Raw genomic sequence first — 17,374 nt, 5'->3', positions numbered from 1 at the left:
GAGGTCATTGGGGGCCCCGTATGTATGTGAGATGTCTGTTTGGCTGTCGGGAGCTAATGCAGTCCTGCTGCACATGAGACCCGAGATAATCAATACTCTGTCAGACATACTTAGAGCACCTCTGTGTTAAAGCAGCTGTAGGGAGGGTCTCCTCTGTCTTGGACAGACACGAAGCCACCAACCTCACGTCCCCCAAGAGCGCCTTTCTAAAGACAAGGGTCGCCGCTATCCAGTTCTAATCTTCTCTGGCTTCAGAGTCGTGTGCTCAAAAAAATTAAAAAAAAAAAAATAAAAAGATGGAGAAAAATGGCATTGGTACTCAGGGGAGCCTCACACTGAAGTGTAGACTGGCTGCTGTACAATAATTGCAGAGAGACTGTTAGGTGAGGAGGAATATGACAATCAGAGATGGCAAATTGATTTTCACTTATTAAGGAGCATATGTTTTTACATTACACATTTGGGTATCCGTGGGGCTAGGACAATTTCTTTTGCGACAATGTGAACTTGCGTCCATCTCTTTAGCAGCAAATCCTGTAATTCAACAGTGATATTGGCAATACTAGTGTGATGGAATGCTGTATGTGGTCATAACCATCTTCAAATCAGATTTTCCTGACTGAATGCATGCGTCTGGCTGTGAATGCTAAACTGTAGCTCTCTTATCTAGGATACTCCAGAATTGCGAGTAAATCCCAAACACAGAGCATTCTCATTTCAATCCATAAACCATCATCAGGATTTTTCATCTTTTTAACATGGATAGGGCTTGTATCACTCAAGCCTACCATCTCAGGGTTTCTATAAGAGCACATGCCTCATTATTGGGTTTCATCTCCCGCCATATTTTCTCCTATGGGAAATCCATTGTTTCAGTATAAAAAGCATCTCATTTCACTCTCTGATTTGTTTACTTGGCTAATGGGACTGCAGTGTCCTTTGTTGAGCCTTTGCAGAGCGTGACAGAGCTCTGCTGTATTGTGGAGAGAGAGTTTGACTAGAAAAGAGGCTGAATCTCACCATTTGATATCAGGGAGGCTTTCATGCTAGATTTAATGACTCTTTGCCAGCTGACATAATTGCACTTTCAGATTTTTAATAAGAATTTTAACATAATAAGGGAGTAATGTGCAGTGTCGTGAACACCACTTTTTACAAATGCTTTCCTTTTTAACTGTGATAATAACAGTAATTACAAAGATAATATGCTCTAATTGCTAGGAGGGGATAAATTACTTTTTCCCCCCTAATCCCATATCTGCAGCAGCCTTCTTCTGCTCTCATTGTCTGCTCTTGCAACAGGTTGCATCAGACATTAAAGGAATATTTGAACATACAAACAAGCTGTTGGTCTTACACAGTATCGGCAGGGCTGGTTTTAGTGTTCGCCCAGGGCGCAAATGTAGCCAGATACTGGCTGAGTATCTGCAACGCTGACACTTAGAAATATTTATGATTTAAAACAAGCATTGAGAAACAATGTCGAGATAATTGTCTGTCACAGACATCACTGACTCTGTAAATGGTATACTGTACATCCTGCAGAGGTGATAATCCACACAAATTGTCTTCTTATCATTTTTACAATTTAGCTGCCCACAGCACTGTGAAAAGGGTGCAAGGAAAAAGGCTCTGCTATATTTTCTGCTGTCAGGTAAAATCCATGTAATCCCAGTTAAGTTTAGACTGAAGTTGAAGTATTTAACTTTCCTTAGTGGGTTGCGGAAATTCTGCAACCCTTACATCGTTGAAAGTCTTTCAAAGCCAACTCACAAGGCATTTCATTCAATGCCACAAACTGGAACCTCTTCGCGGCACACGAGGAAAAGTCAGGCGGCCATGAAGATAATTAGTTGATTGATTAATTAAAATCCTGACAGACAACAGACTGGCATTGCCATTCCATTAGCATGATTAAAAATAACACTATAAACAACACTGGTCTGCAAAGTTCCTGAAAACTAAACACTGTAGCGAATAATGAATGAGTTTTTCTCTTGCCAGGGGATAAACAGTGATACAACCAAAACTTGCAAGTGTGCTATCATGACATCACAACAACATACTCTGTGCTTTAGTTCAGTGAATGATGATGCCATCTCGGCAGAGGCACAGCTCTCCTTGGCTGGCTTTATCAGGAAATAGCAATGCTTCACTTGTTGTCAGAGGAGAAAATGCTTTTTCCTGCATCTCTCGCTGAGTCCTTGGGCCATCACAGGGTGAAATGCCTGTTGTTTTGTTTATACAATATCAAAGGTGCTGGTGCCTTAATCTCAATAAAGAGGGCCATTGGACTGAATTATCTGTATGATTGCCCTTTAGAACTGCTGTCAATGCTATTCTCCTTATCCGGCTTCTCAAAGCCTCTCTCCCCACAAGAAGCCTATGTGAGGGGAATACAATGCAGGCAGTTCAGACGCCACAAAAGGGCATTGCATTAGAAAGCCATACCTCTGCTGTGTGACCTTTGGCTATGCTGGGGAGGTCGGTTGATTCCCTGTGGACACCCAGTCAGCTCCAGTCAGGGAACAGAATAGATTCCAAATCTGTGATTCAAGGTGTGCACGTCAGCGAGCACCCAGGCAAATGGCAACGTATTGTTTCCCTATTTACACTTTTGAATGTTCGGTGCAGGTGGTACAGACTCTGAACTCTGCAAAATGCACAGACTTGTTTCTCACACCTGGATGTGACTGAGCTATGGTTCCATGTCAGCATGTGGTCAAGAATGTTTCACCTTTGTTACGAGATGCATACAGGATATGGACGGTATAGTTTTGCAGCAGTTTTTCCATTCTGTTCTGAAATTAAGTAAGGCTAAATCTTTTTCTGAAGTAGAACTGATACTTTATCTTTGTCTTAAGGTGAATCAAAATGGAGGATGACAGAGAGAGAGCTGTACTTAATTGCATGAAAAAAAAAAGATTTCAGTTTCCAAAGCAATGAGTCATCGTGGGCTGAGAAGATATGCTAAAGCCCCTGGAGAGATGAAGAGAGCGGATTGTAAAAGCCTAAAATGGGATCATCTTTGGCTGAGTTTTTTCTTCCAAAGCAGAATGGGATAACAATTCAAACACTCAAGTACAAAATGCTGTCTAGTGTAATATCACCATCACTCTATCTCCTTTGACAGTACTAAAGTACAGTGTGTGACATTTTCAAATGCACCTTTGTTATGCCTTTCTCTACTCAGTTATATTGTACTTTTTTTATCATTCTAAACACATTGGAGCTGCTTTGTGCCACCAAACTACTATGACAGGCAGATGTGTGTTTTCTTTTTTAACTTGACACTGGTTAAGTTATTTTATTTTATTTATTTAATGGGCTATTTCTACTTCTCTATTTAGCTAATAGCTTATAGCTGTTAGCCAAATAAGATAAAGATCATGCTGTCAATGAAAAAATATCCTCATCATCATCGTCAGAACTGATACCAGATGTCTTGCTCAGGGCCGTCGCTGGCAGCATTGTCATCATTAACAGCACCATTATCATTAACATACTTCTCTTTCAACACTTTCTGTGCAAATCAACAAATTACAAAACACAACATACTTCATTAAACAAGTTAACAAATCACGACTAAGTATCTAACAAGTATTAGCTGTTGATCTGCTTCTAAGTTCCTAAGAGATTTGTAATCTTTTTTTTTTTTTTTTTTTTTTTTTTGGGTTTCCCATTCCTCAATGTGGAGATCCAATCTGTGCTTGTATTCTGAGCAGTTCATTACAGCAAAACTAAAATCATTTAGCTGCTGGCCATATGGTATCATACCACAGTTGACTTCAATGATGTTTCTGATGAGTTTTTCTTTTCTTTTGTGTTTTTTTTTCTTTTTTTTAAAGAAAGTTTTAATTCTCCCATGATCACACAGCACCATTATCTGTGTTCATATTGGCAAACATGTTACAACAAATCATCCACAGTTACTACCAGCCAACTCTAGCTGTTGGCTCTCAGCAGCATGGAGCTCCGGATAGTCGTTGTGCTAGCCAGCCGCTAGCATCACCATCAGACTGAGCTTCTGCCTCTTCTGTTGCTTTTGTTGTTTCCTCTGCAGCGAATCCTACAAATCTGCTTTGACTGTGACAAAATGTTATAAAAATTTATTAGAATGTCTGCTGTTCATTGTGCAAACTGTTACGTTGTTTGTCTGAAATGCAGTTCTGCACTCCAATGGCAGAGTGAGTGGTGGTGATGCCTCCAGGCAGTGAAGAGGAAGCTAAGCTTATCTCAGTCTGACTCTCTCTGTAGTTCTTTTGCAATGAAGACAGTTGATGGTAGCAACAGCTGGCAGCAGTGATACATGTAACAAAAGTTGTAGATGTGAATGTGTGAATGTAGAAAAAAATAATACTATAGTATAACCTAACCACTGGATTGCATTGCAGTGACAGGAATGTGGGGAAACAGAGAGATGGGGAAAGACATGCGGCAAAGGGCCACAAGTCGGATTGGAACCCTTGACCGCCACAGCAATGACTGAGCCTTTGTACATGGGGCGGATGCTCTACCAACTCAGCTAAACACCCCAGGACTGTATCATCTTAATACGTGTGTAAACAAACACCGGTAGCCTGCAGCTGCGGCAGATTGCACCATGTCATTTGAAAGTAACCATAACCATTTCCCAACTTGTAAATACATTACAACTGGGAATCTCATATCTTTTCTGAAAGCTCTAAGATGCCCTACTTTGCTTGAAATAGTATCTGCAAATAAAATGAGTGCCTCTCTTTGGCTTAAGTCATCAGTCAAAGAAACTACATCATATGTTTCATTAATCATGTACATGCAAACTATTTTTAACCAGTGTATTTTTGGCCAATTGCACAGCTCATACAACTGTAGCTCAACTGTAGAGAACATAAATCACACATGCTATTAGTGACACTTTAACTATTACTTTCAATCCTACGTGACGTAAATGCAGCATCATTTGTTGAAATAACTAAAGACCAAAAATACTGGTGCCAAACAGATGGTGGGAGGGACTGGGACAATTCAGTGGAGTCTTGTGGTAAAAACATAACTCATGTTCATTATTAAAAAAAAAAAAAAAAAAAAAAAAAAAAAAGCAGCTGAAGAACCACAGAATAACAGTTTTAAATTAGCTCTGGCAATTACCTTGAATATTTGTTTTTCAACCCTGCACTCTAAGTATTAGAATAATTATAACCTGCTGCACCACTAAGTACCGTAGTGGCCAGCTATGGAACTGTAACTGACTAGAAAGACATTTGAACTGCCACTGGAAATAACTCATGTTATTAAGGCACTTAAAAACACTTTGTGGATGGATGCCAAATATAAAAAATCCCATTTGGGAGGTTTTACCATTTCATAGCATTCCCTCTTTTTATTGTAATATTGCCCAATGGGCTCTGACACTGGTGTCACCCACCTATGTATATACAGGGTAGCAATCCTTTAATATTCCTATCCTTTCTCTCCTGTTCAGTGTGTTTTATTACACAGCTAAGATTCCCTGCCTCGACTGTTGACCTCTGCACTGTGTAGCAGTTTGCACAGAATGAAAGGCAGAGAAGATTTTAATTACTCTCTGAACTGTTCAACAGCAGTTTTGAGGTTAAAATGGGTGAGAAAGGACAGTGCCAAGAAATGCAATTTACTGTTCCGTCTTCTACGCCTTGTCTTTGTTTAATGCCAGTTTGAGTTGAAGATTTAAAACAAGTCAAGGCCCAAAGGAAGATGATTAGATATTAGAGTTAGAGCTACACTAGGCAGTGTCATACTGGCAGCTCCTACTGGCAGACAAAAGATGACTGTTTAAAGCTGCATTCATCAATTTTTGGCAGCTATGTGGCAGAAGAACTCGCACACGACTGAGACACAGTATTACCAGCTTGCAAAGTTGTCAGGGCTAACATGTTCATTTTTTGTTCATCCGACTGAATATGAATCTACTAATCCTTCTCTTTTTAGCTTTGTTTTGATAACTACCAACTGCTATCAGCTCCTATCAATTGCTCTCATATCCCTGGAACAACAATATATTTATTTTCTTTAACAGTTGACATCCAGGCAAAACAATGAATAAAAATTTGATTGTGACAAATAGCGAAGTTTTGGATTTATTCCGTATTGATAAATCAGAAACTTTGAGCACAGGAATTTGACATGGACAAATAAATCTACAGCCTCTCTATCAAAGGGATAGGATGTTCTACTTTGGAAGGTCACTTGGTAACTCATAATTAAATAGCTTTCGCACTGTATAAAAGTGATTTAATGTTGATTTTTATGTCTGGCAGATAGAAATGGTACAGAGAAAGATAGAAGGGATAGAGATGTGAAGAACAAGAAAGCAGGGAAAGATGCAACAAACTGTTTATTTATATGTGTTTGTGTGCATACATACGTGTGTGTATAAGTGAGAGTTTTAATTAAGTGTGCAGCATGTGTGTGTTTATCTGTGTTAGCCAATGTGGGCTGGGACGGTGCAGAAGAGGTCCTGCTGGGGACCATCAGCCTGGGAAAACATCTGGTTTTCATCAGGCACGATCAGGCACAGAGGCCGGGAGCAGGCTGGCAGATGGTAGAGAGATCTCTACACAATAGGGAAAGCCCACTGCCTCCAACACCAGCACCATTACCACCCACCCTCACACACACATACACACACACACACATGCTGATAATCAGAAAAATACTGTAGATGTACATATGCAGGTATAAAAGATGCAATCACACACAAAACACATACATTCATTGTGTGTATTAATTTAATACTTTTAAAGGCATTACTTCAGGTGGGTATTTTCAACCATTTAAAAGATAACAGCACCAAGGTAAATGACACACTTGTGATGCATTTCAAGCTGTGACCCAATGGGCTGAATTTTAAGCAACCTTTAAATACACATGAGAAGCTTTATTTTTATTTGAGATAAAGCCAACAGTGAAGCAAAGGAATGCAAGTTTTGACAGGAACAAGTTCACCTTATTGAGCTCTTTCTCCTGCAGAATATATTTCTAATTTACTTGAATATATTTAATATTAGTCTGCCTGGACTACATTCACTTGGATAAGATTAATGAAAGGATGTGTCTCTTTAAACCACCATTGACAGCAAAGTTTCATCCTTTTCTGCAAAACATATTTGCCAGTGCAAATTTGTTTTCTAAGAACATATAAAACAACATGTTTAGGAGATGGGGATTGCTTAAGCTGGCAGATACACACACATGCATACCCACTTTATAAATACATTAATGCATTTCCTTATTATTATTATTATTATTATTATTATTATTATTATTATTATTATTATTATTATTATTATTATTATTATTTATTTATTTATAATACATATCACAATACAAAATTGCATTAGAGTAGTACTACTATATATGCCATTGTCTATGGCATCATCATTAATGTCTTAATGTGGTCACAGTTGACAAAGTCACGCTTCGGACAGGTTGCATACTGACTGCAGGTTCATAAACGTTGGAGCAAAAGATTCTGAGGAAGATGTTGGGTGCACACACAGTGAACTGAGCTTGATTAGACATTGGAGGTGAGCACATAAAGTGAGTGGTGATTGTTCTTTGCCCACAGAGAGATGCTTTCTCTCATAACTTTAAGACCTTTTGGACAAATCAGAGAACTGCTTTCTGCTGCAAACAATGCTCAAGGGGTCAAAGCCAGCTAGCTCAGGTAAATAAGTAGTGGCAGTGCATTTTGAATGACAGTTTAGATCATTTTGAAATTTGAGTTGTTATCATGAAGTGTCCAGCACCGGAGAATCAGATGTACAACTGGAATTTCAGCCTCTTCGCTCAGCTAGCTACCTCACAATCCCTGTAATGTTGTTAATGTAAAGATAAAGTAAAGATACATATGCAAGGACTAATGTTCTAGATTTCATTGTTTTTTATTTATGCAAAACCAGAATAAGCTCAGTGATTTCCCTTTACACAAACACAATTATCCAACAAATTTTACAATGAAAGTACTCAAACAAGCAAATAACCCAGTGTCACCATCACAGATACAGTTTAGTCTTCAAAATCAGTAAAAAGGAATAATTATCACGCTTTTTAAGCTGCTGCAAATTATGCCAGCGTTTAACCCTAATTAACACTCATGTGCATGACTGAATTTTTCTTCTTTTTGGGTTCATGGCAATTATCACATACTGTATCTTTGATGTCTGAACCACCAACACCATCAACTCCCCATGTTAGTTCAGCTGTGTGCTATTAGGTTGTCGGTTGGGTGGGTATCACCTGTCAACAACTGCTGCGTGTTTGTCTGGATCTCTCAGCCTCCCACCAGCCTTTAGGTTTGTGCTGCTGTGAAGTGATTGATGACAGGTCAGCCACCAGCGGCCTCGCAAAATTTCCAATTCTTCCACAGGGAAATTGCTCATTTCTCCACAAGTCTATTTCAATTTTTGCTACACGGCAACGTGCTAAGTTTATGCATTATGCTGGCACCCGGACGGAGAATTGTGATGAATTACGCCACACGTTGGACATTGGAGAAAAAAATCTATATATTAATTTGTGTTACTTCATTGTTTGCTTTTTCTTTTGGATGGCCTGTCAAGGAGGGTATTCTTGCAAGGTAATATAAAAGTAAGTAGGCGTGACACTCTTATTTAGATAACCACCTCACTCCCTCTCTCTCGCAGTTTCTACAAGGCTAAAACTGCGGCTGTGACATTGTCGAGGGCTCCTTTTTTAAGTCCCCCTGCCTTTTTTAAAATACAGAAATGGTATCCTATTCGCTGCGGTGCGGGCTTCAAAGAGGTTATTTGTCATCATACAGATTTATGCTGTCATTCAGGGACATTTATATCACTTTAAGCTCTTTGGGTGTTCTAGTTCTGGTGCTGGGCAGACAATTCTGCAGAGACCCAAGCCTCTCTGTGTTTCATTTTCCCCTTTTTTGTATTCTGCCCCTCCACAGAGAGGAGTGAAACTGTAATGATTGTTACTGCTTCAAAGGGCACATGTTGTAACAGCGTTAAAACAAAATCTGGTTTGGGGAGTGTGGCCAGGTTTGGACCTGAAGAAGCCCTCTTTGGTCATTAGCTTGAGACACATTCAGCAAAAACAGAACTGAGTGTCTTCTTTTACTTTTGATACCAACATACATGAACTTATCAGCTCAGATAAATAAGCACACTATAGAACATTTCAACTATTTTAGGCAGCTTCTTGAGGGACAAAACAACTGTTTATGCAAAGTGCATAGTGCCACTTGAACCCCAAGTTCTTAGGTCTAATTATAGTCTATATCATTATTTATATACTTCCAGTATGCAACACAAGCTGTATGCTTTGGACATCCAGTGGTTGAAACTTCCAAAGGAACCTCACATAAAGTGAGCATGGAGCCCTCATCTGAAAGGATCCTAAGCTTCTATCCTACTGATGCTCTGATGGTGCTAAATCAATTTCTGTCAGCCTGCCAGTAGAGTTCTTGTCATTCACATCCACCGCCTGAAAGCTAGAAAACATGGCAAGCAGAACAGCTGAATTTTCATGGAGCAGAAGGGAGCTTATAAAGAAGCAAAGTGGACTTTGTACGGCATATTTCCATTTTATGTGCTGCATTGTATTCTTCTTGAGATATGAAGTATTTGCTTAAATATTCTTTTTATAGCTTCCAAAATAAAACAGTCTCTGGAAAAAGTAGGGTATAGAAAATATGAGCTATTCAGCTCATCATATTTAAATGAAATTTCAAAGACTTGACCATTGCATTCAAGCAAGTTCAAGGTGGCTCATATTCGATGTCTGGGCCTTGTGGAGACAAATACAAGTATTAATATGTAAGCACATAAATGGTAGAAAAGAAGTAAGCAGATGCATGAACAAAACAAACAAGACAACAGTGAATTTTAGAGATTTTCTTTACCGGTTCTAAATATCGATATAAGGTTTTAAATCATTTCGATGCTACACGGTCATTTAATCAGGTGAATGGTGGCTCTGTCATTCCCATCCTGCACGCTGTATGCCTGTTTCTGCACTATGTTCTGCAAGAAGAAAAATTACATCACACATCACCATTATGTCAGTGACTTTTCTGGAACTGGATCATATTTTATGGAAATAATGTTGGTTTTCTCTCTGACCTCTGGCTGTTCGCCTCAACACTCTGTGATTGACAGTTAGCTACTAATGTAGCCACTGTTGACAAGTTAGATTTTTTAGTTAGCTGTGCTGCCTGAACTGTGAGCCCAGACCACGGGGGAATGTTTACACTGGTATCACAGGTGCTTTGGACCACTGGGAAGAGGAGGTTTTCAGGCTCAGGGGGGAGGGATTCAGACGGGGAGTAAAACCAGAATGGGCACTAGAACGGGAGCCAGGTGAGCAGAAAAACTGTAGTAACTCCAGATGAAACAGAATTAAATTTTCAGCTTCTGAAATATTTTTTAGACAGCTCTGATAGAGCTCAGGATTTGTCAGGAGGATGGCTGTTTTACGTCAAGCAATTTCACTGTATGAACCCGAACTGTGTATGTGACCTTTTGGATGTGGAGAAGAACACAGACCATTAATTAACATTAATTAATGTCCTTGATTCTACTGCACGCATAATCTCTGTGCAATACATTGTTAACAAGGAGAAAAATACAGCATCATCATGCACACAGTCTCCACTATTATAGTCTTTGTAAAAGGAAAAAAAATCGACTGTCAGTTTAGCTCCCACTTTATTTTGACATGTTAAAGTATGCAGTATGTTACAAAGTCAATTGCCTACATTTAATTCTGATTGTAGATCATTACAGTTATTCTACACATATTCTAACGAAATGACTGTGTGAAAGCATATGTATACAGTTTACAATGTAATTTTCCACAGAAATAAACTACTTTCAAGGCAATATCAACTCTGTAACGCTGTTCTTAACCTGTTCCCAGTTCTTTATTTCCCAGGATAAATAATAATATATATCTTGTAATTATTAAATATGTACTATTTATAACACTACTATTTCCCTTACCTCTTGTCTTCTTCCCTTGAACATTCATATTTACCGTGATATATGTCAGGGAAGTAACTTACAGATTCCTCAGATGAATTACACTATAGATTGTGGCTTTAATCTAAAGCCTTATCCATTCCAGTGATAACCTTTTATTACAAATGTGCAGGAATGATGCAAAGAAATAGAAGTAATACTTTAAGTCCAGTCAAGTTAAAATTATTAAGTCATTTGAAATCTAACTAGCAAAAACAAACAAACAAACAAAAACATATAAAAAAACACACACTCTGGGAAAACATATAATGTGATATTTTTGCAATGAGCTGTAAAAAGAGATTGCTATAGCATCATTACCCTGTTTGCTGTAAACCACAAGCACTCAGTGTATCCATGGCTGCTGAGGAGGCTGTGCTATATTAATAGAGTTCCCCAAAGTAATTCAGCAGTCATTATGCAGAGGTCTGCTCTGATGTCCTGCAAATTACCAATTGCTTAAGTGAAGCTATATCTACCTGAGGCAGACAGACAGTGTTTAAAAAACATTTAAAGTCAATGGCTCTGGGTTAAGAGGAGGTTATTGCCAGGCATAGCCACACTGACACCCCCACTGCAATCACACAGTACTGAGTACCAAGAATGTGGCCTGCTACAAGCATCAGGTTAGCCCTGTGACATTTTCCAGCTGTGGATGGAATGAAAGGAAAGTGTAGTGCCATTCAGAATATTCAAGCACTGTGTGAAATAAATGGATGACTTATTGTTGGCATTTGAGGTGGATTCTTGAAGTTTCAAAGAGAGAAAAGTAAATCACGACCCTCCATCACTGTACAAAAGTCAAGAGTGAATTTCTGTTTTTCTCTGTTAAATGCACAGCTTTTTTTTCTTCTTTCAAACCTTTTTCCATTTTGATAGGGCAAAATATTGTGGATATAACTACTTTTAAAGGAGAGGAAAAGAGCACAGCAGCATGAAATACACCTTTTTTTTAAATTGAAATTAGAATAACTGAAATTGGTTCAAAATATTTCTTTGACTCTGGCTTTGACACAACAAGAAACTAAAGGACCTTCATCAGCACTCCAAACTGAGATGTTTTGTATACTCAATATTAAAAAAATAAACAATAAATCTACTCTCAATCTCTTAAGTATAAGGCCTGAACATCAGTACTCGGTACCTTTAAGGTTTCAAGTGAAATAACCCATTATTGAAGCATCTCTAGTCAAATGATACCTTCATTTAATCCTTTGTGTTCCAAGATCTGTTCTTCTATTTAATGCAACATACTACTGGCCGACTACAGCTACAGCTATCACCTATCACCTACATATGGTCTGTAGTGGACAAGTTTAAGAGTGGTGTATTTGGTAGAGTTGGCCGCTCAGCATGCTAAGGTGCCACCAAAGAATGGCCATATTACCTGTCTGTGGTGTCTGATAATGCATAAAATCAGCTTGATATGCCAATAAAGCGTCTCATGAAGCAAAAAAAAACTGGGGTGGATTTGTTAACACCAGGTATCGAATGGAGTACAATTATTGTTGGTATCAGTTACCTGTACTGACAGTGGTATTGTATATTTTTAAATAATATTCATCCAAGTGTGTTTCAGCCTCTTCCCCTCACACATCCGATATTGTGCCCATTGCCATGACGTCTCAGTAGCCACCATGTGCTTCTGTCACCCCAAGAAATAAAAGTCATACTTGATTTACCTGAGAGGGCTCTTTGAGCTCTCCTTGACCGAAAATGGTGGCTGAGCTGCAATGAGACGCAACATTGAAATGTTTCTACCTGCCCTCCCTTGAAAAACATCCCCCCGCCCCCCTTTTTTTTTTTTCTAGAGATCTCCTCTCTATTCGTGTGGTGTCTCTGTGTCTGGCAGTTGTTCAGCTCGGCTTGGTGCTCAATCTTATTAGAGGGCGGAAGGTGGTTCAGAAGGTTTACGGTGACACTGACAGACCCCGACCACTTACTCCCCCCTCCGCTTCCTTTTTCTTTTTTTACTTGATGCACACACGACTGCACACTTCACATATCCACAGACGATGTAAACACGCAGCAACACGCCACACATGTAGAGTCAAGTTGACATTTCCTCAAGGTGTGTGTTATAGCTTATTACTTGCATATAGGAGAATCATTGTTGGCATGTTGCAGAAACGCCTGTGATTTGTAGCAGATCAGTCATCTGTAATACAATTCAAATCTATTACATCTGAACCCCATGGCTCCCGGGCCTTTGACCTTGGCTATATGCTTCTCCAGAGGCTCCTTTTCAAAACAACTACTGTTGACTTGTTGGTCATTTGATTTGTTGGGGGCATTTGCCTTGAATGTGAATGCGGGCTGAAATGCTGGCAGTGTTTTCCAAGGTTGTTGTTTGTCTTTGGGCTTTTATTTTCCTCCCAGATTTAAGCCATTTATAGAAGGAGCATAAAAGCTATGTCATTCCAACTAGAGTAATACAGCACATTATCACATTAACTATTGCTAAAGCTCAGGGGTATCAGTAATCAATGGATAAATGAAAAGAAAGGCCAGACTCTGGTAAATAATGAGGCATTGTGAGGAGGCCTGTAAGCTGCTAATGCCACCAGTGAAGGTAGCAAGGCCATGCAGCAGCGGCAATCCCACAGTCACATTTCTGCCCCCATGGCTATTCTATGCATTTAGCCCCTGGCGCTTTAATCCACCACCTTCCTATCGCTCAAGATCCAGCAATGGGTTGTCCTGCTATAATTGTGTTTTATCGATTCTGGCTTTGGTCTGACGCTGAGATATCTCCTGTAAATGGAGCTGCACAGATACAGTGAGTTTACCTGTATAAATATTTCAATAAAAAACGGCTTTGGGTATTAGGCTTTCCCAGACTGACTTTGAGCTCCTCACCCTTTCCCACCCAACCCCCATGCTATTGAGGGTGCCAACTCACAGGCTAATGTGGACCCACAATAATGCCTTTGCTTACCTAGGTTCAAAAGAGGAAAAAGCTTATTGTTGATGTGTTATTGAATTTTTCTCTAAATATATTTCATACCCCAGGCTTAATGCTTAAATGACAGACAGACAGGCTACTATGCTAATTCTGGCGCCAAGTACAAAGGTGCTAAACAGGGATAATGTGATGAAATCTGTTTCCGAACAGCTCTGAATTTAATGGCACAGTCCCAGCAGGTTTGTATGAGAGAGGTTCAACGGCTGGCTGCCTTTGAACTACAAGTCCTCTGTTCCTGACTGACCGTTGAGATGGACAACAAAGTGAATCATCCTCCACTCGTCCTCTCTCGACATGAATTATAAAGGCTATCTCTCCTCTGCTACTCGTTTTTTTTTTTTTTTTTACACCTGTTATTTTCCCTCGAGTCTTTTTCTTTTTTGGTCTCTAATGCCTTTGGGTAGGGTAGAGTGTGCTGCTCGCTGCTCGTCTATGTGCGAGGCCTTCCCGTCTGTCAGAGTGTTGCCAGCACAGGATCTTTGTGCATGAAATGAACCGAGGAGCCGCCTTTTGCTGGGTCCCTTGATTACTTTTGAGCGCTGAGCTACCCACAATGCTCTACTCCGCCTCCTTAGGCCTCCTCCACTTGCTATCTGCATCTTCAGGGCATCTACAAAGTGCCCTCCGCCCAGCGGGAGTGACAGAGAGTAATAAGAAAACAGCTTAAGAGACAGGTGCTCAGAAGCTTTCATCTCTGTTTATTGTGTGTGTGTCTGTGTGTGTGTGTCTGCATTGATGTCTCAGGTGATGTCTCAACAATGAAGTGAATGGACTGCGGTGACAGTTCAGATCATTAATAATGGATTGGCGTTTGGGCTCTCAGATGCTGCACAGATGCCAGTCAACAACTGAAAAGGTTTTGCCCTAGAAACCCGTTCAACCACAAACAGATTGGCCTTACTGGCCATCAGCTGCTGTTACCTAGCACCCCTACACCCCACTCTACTCTTTTCTAGAGACGTACTCATCTTTTAAGAAAAAAACAGCAGTGCATTGAGTTGTAATCATCAATTAAGCATAGTCTTTCTGGTACAAACCTAAGATCCAACAGAATAAATCTCCTATTGTAGCTTCTTGATTCATGGCTAATGTTTTGATGCAATATACATTGAATCTTACCTTACTCACCTAATATGTGTTTTGTTTTTTTGCCTTGTGCCATTTTTGTCTGCTTTTGTCTTTCCACTCCTTTGTTTTCTTCCTTATGACAACATGATGCAACTATTTCCACACTGATAATCATCTGAGATTTACAACCGTTGTTGAGTTATCCCAGCACGTCACCTTAATACATGTACTACTGCTGCCAAATATCTGTCAGAAAAAAACTTTTCATTATGTTTACTTTAGTTTTATTCCCTTCAACCTTTTTTTTTTTTTCTGTAGCTGAACGTGATTGTGCTTGCAGATTCATTTTGAAGAATTGAAATAGCCTGCTTGGACTGAGGTGTAGCCTCGCTGTGGGGCGTGCTGGGCTGGGGTCAGGCTGTGTAGTCAGGGAGGAAAGTGGTGCAGTAGCATAAATTAACACCTGAGCCGCGAGAGGCTGGAAGGCATTGTACCTTGCTCAATCGGGGAAGAAACCGATTTTAGCATCTGGATGCACAGCATCGGGCCATTAGCACACTGGGACAACACAGCAGTGTTTACGTGGATGCATGTACCTGTATGTGAGTTGCCACACGCCACAGCTCCATCCTAACATTACCTATCTCTGAAGGAGGCATTTAGAAATGGTGATCCCTGATCGCCCATCAACCCCGCTGTGTTTGTTTGTTTGCTCATTAGTTTCGTGTTTCTTTATTAGCTTCCTTTATGTGTATCCCAGAATTTTTTTCATTTCATTACACCCATTTTGATGCAGCCGTCTTGCATGATTCTCCTCTGAGTCATTTCAATGTGGATAATGTTACTCAAGGGTTCCTTTGTATCGACGCATGCTGTTGGATAGAATTGGTGTCTGGCTAATAGACTATAGGAGTTAACATGGGTTAGGTCCTGTTGATATTGAGTGTTTCATATTGGTAGGAGTAAAGTGCTGTAGGAAGTAATAGACTTGCTGGTTGCTATCGTTCCCTGGGGCTGCAGGAGGCAATCATCTAACTAAATGAGAGAGAGACACAGAGACAGAGTGAGAGAGAGACAGGCCTCCCTCTGGAAAGAGTATTGATGGTTGACAAATCACTGCTTTTGATGTACATTTCAAAGTATGCCCTAACATCTACGTTCTTTTATTTATTCACACAGTTATTTATTTTTTTTTTATTTTTTGCATCATGCCGTAGTTTCACTACAAGTTTGGATTATGATCAGAGCTTGTAGAATCAAACTGAACCCCAGGCCGTTAGACGTAGTGCACCCGCTTGGCCTTGTCATTAGGCAGGAATATTTAGCGAGAGCATGCTCGAGAACTAATTACCAAGCTGTCTCACTTGTTTGCCCCCACCCCCACTCACCAAGGAAATGAGGGGCTTCGAGCAAAATGCATGTGGATGGGAGAGACAGCGGGGCTAAAGAGGGACAAGAGTGAAGTCATCTTGACATGATAAACACAGAGACAGAGCTGAATTTATCAGACACGACAGGACAGTGTTGTAAATTGCAACAGGCCTCAGCCCATTTACATCAAGTGATTGAAGAAGGTGTCCTTCCCACACACATACTGCAGTCAGTGTGATGTGTGTCTGAAGTGTGTGTATGTGGAAAGGCCTTATTGACCTTACACTCTCTCCGACAACTGATATTTAGAATCTACACCATCACAGCCTGGAAGAGAAGAGAGATTACAGCAACCCTGAGAGCTCCATGCATTACAGCTTCGGGGAGTGGATGCAGATAGACAAAACACATTCAAACGAAGGAAACATTTTCACCAAAGTGACAGACAACACATGCACTGCACTGAAGTTAATTATCCATCAATGGTGCTAAAAAAAAAAAAAACGTGTTTCAGTTGTGTTGTCTGTAGTTGGTTTTCTTTGCAGCACATTTTGTTACGTTGTGTGTGTTGTCAAACTAATGAAGATGTTTTCTTCATTTTATAGTGTTTTGTCTATTTGCATATACACTGAGCTCTCAGTAAAATAGAATAGAATAGAATAGAATAGAAGTTTTAGTTAAGAAAATCTATGTTCTTTGCAAAACTTAATCAAACAGTCCAATAACGATCTCTAACTCTTGGGGGATAAGTGCCGCATTCACATTGAACATTCCACGAGAGTAATGTGAATTGATTAAATCCCCAGCGATTCCTGAACATGGCGTTCGAGTGCGTGTACACGCGCATGTGCTTGTGTACACAGTATCCATATAGTCAAACGCCCTAATTCATGAGGCTGTAGAGTAAGAGACTTAGTGCAGTTCAAAAAGCAAGCATCCCTCTGCATGTAGAGGC

This window comes from Larimichthys crocea, chromosome VIII (assembly GCF_000972845.2).
Source record: "Larimichthys crocea isolate SSNF chromosome VIII, L_crocea_2.0, whole genome shotgun sequence".
In the NCBI taxonomy this organism is placed as follows: domain Eukaryota; kingdom Metazoa; phylum Chordata; class Actinopteri; family Sciaenidae; genus Larimichthys; species Larimichthys crocea.
Note: the sequence above shows the minus strand (reverse complement) of the source record.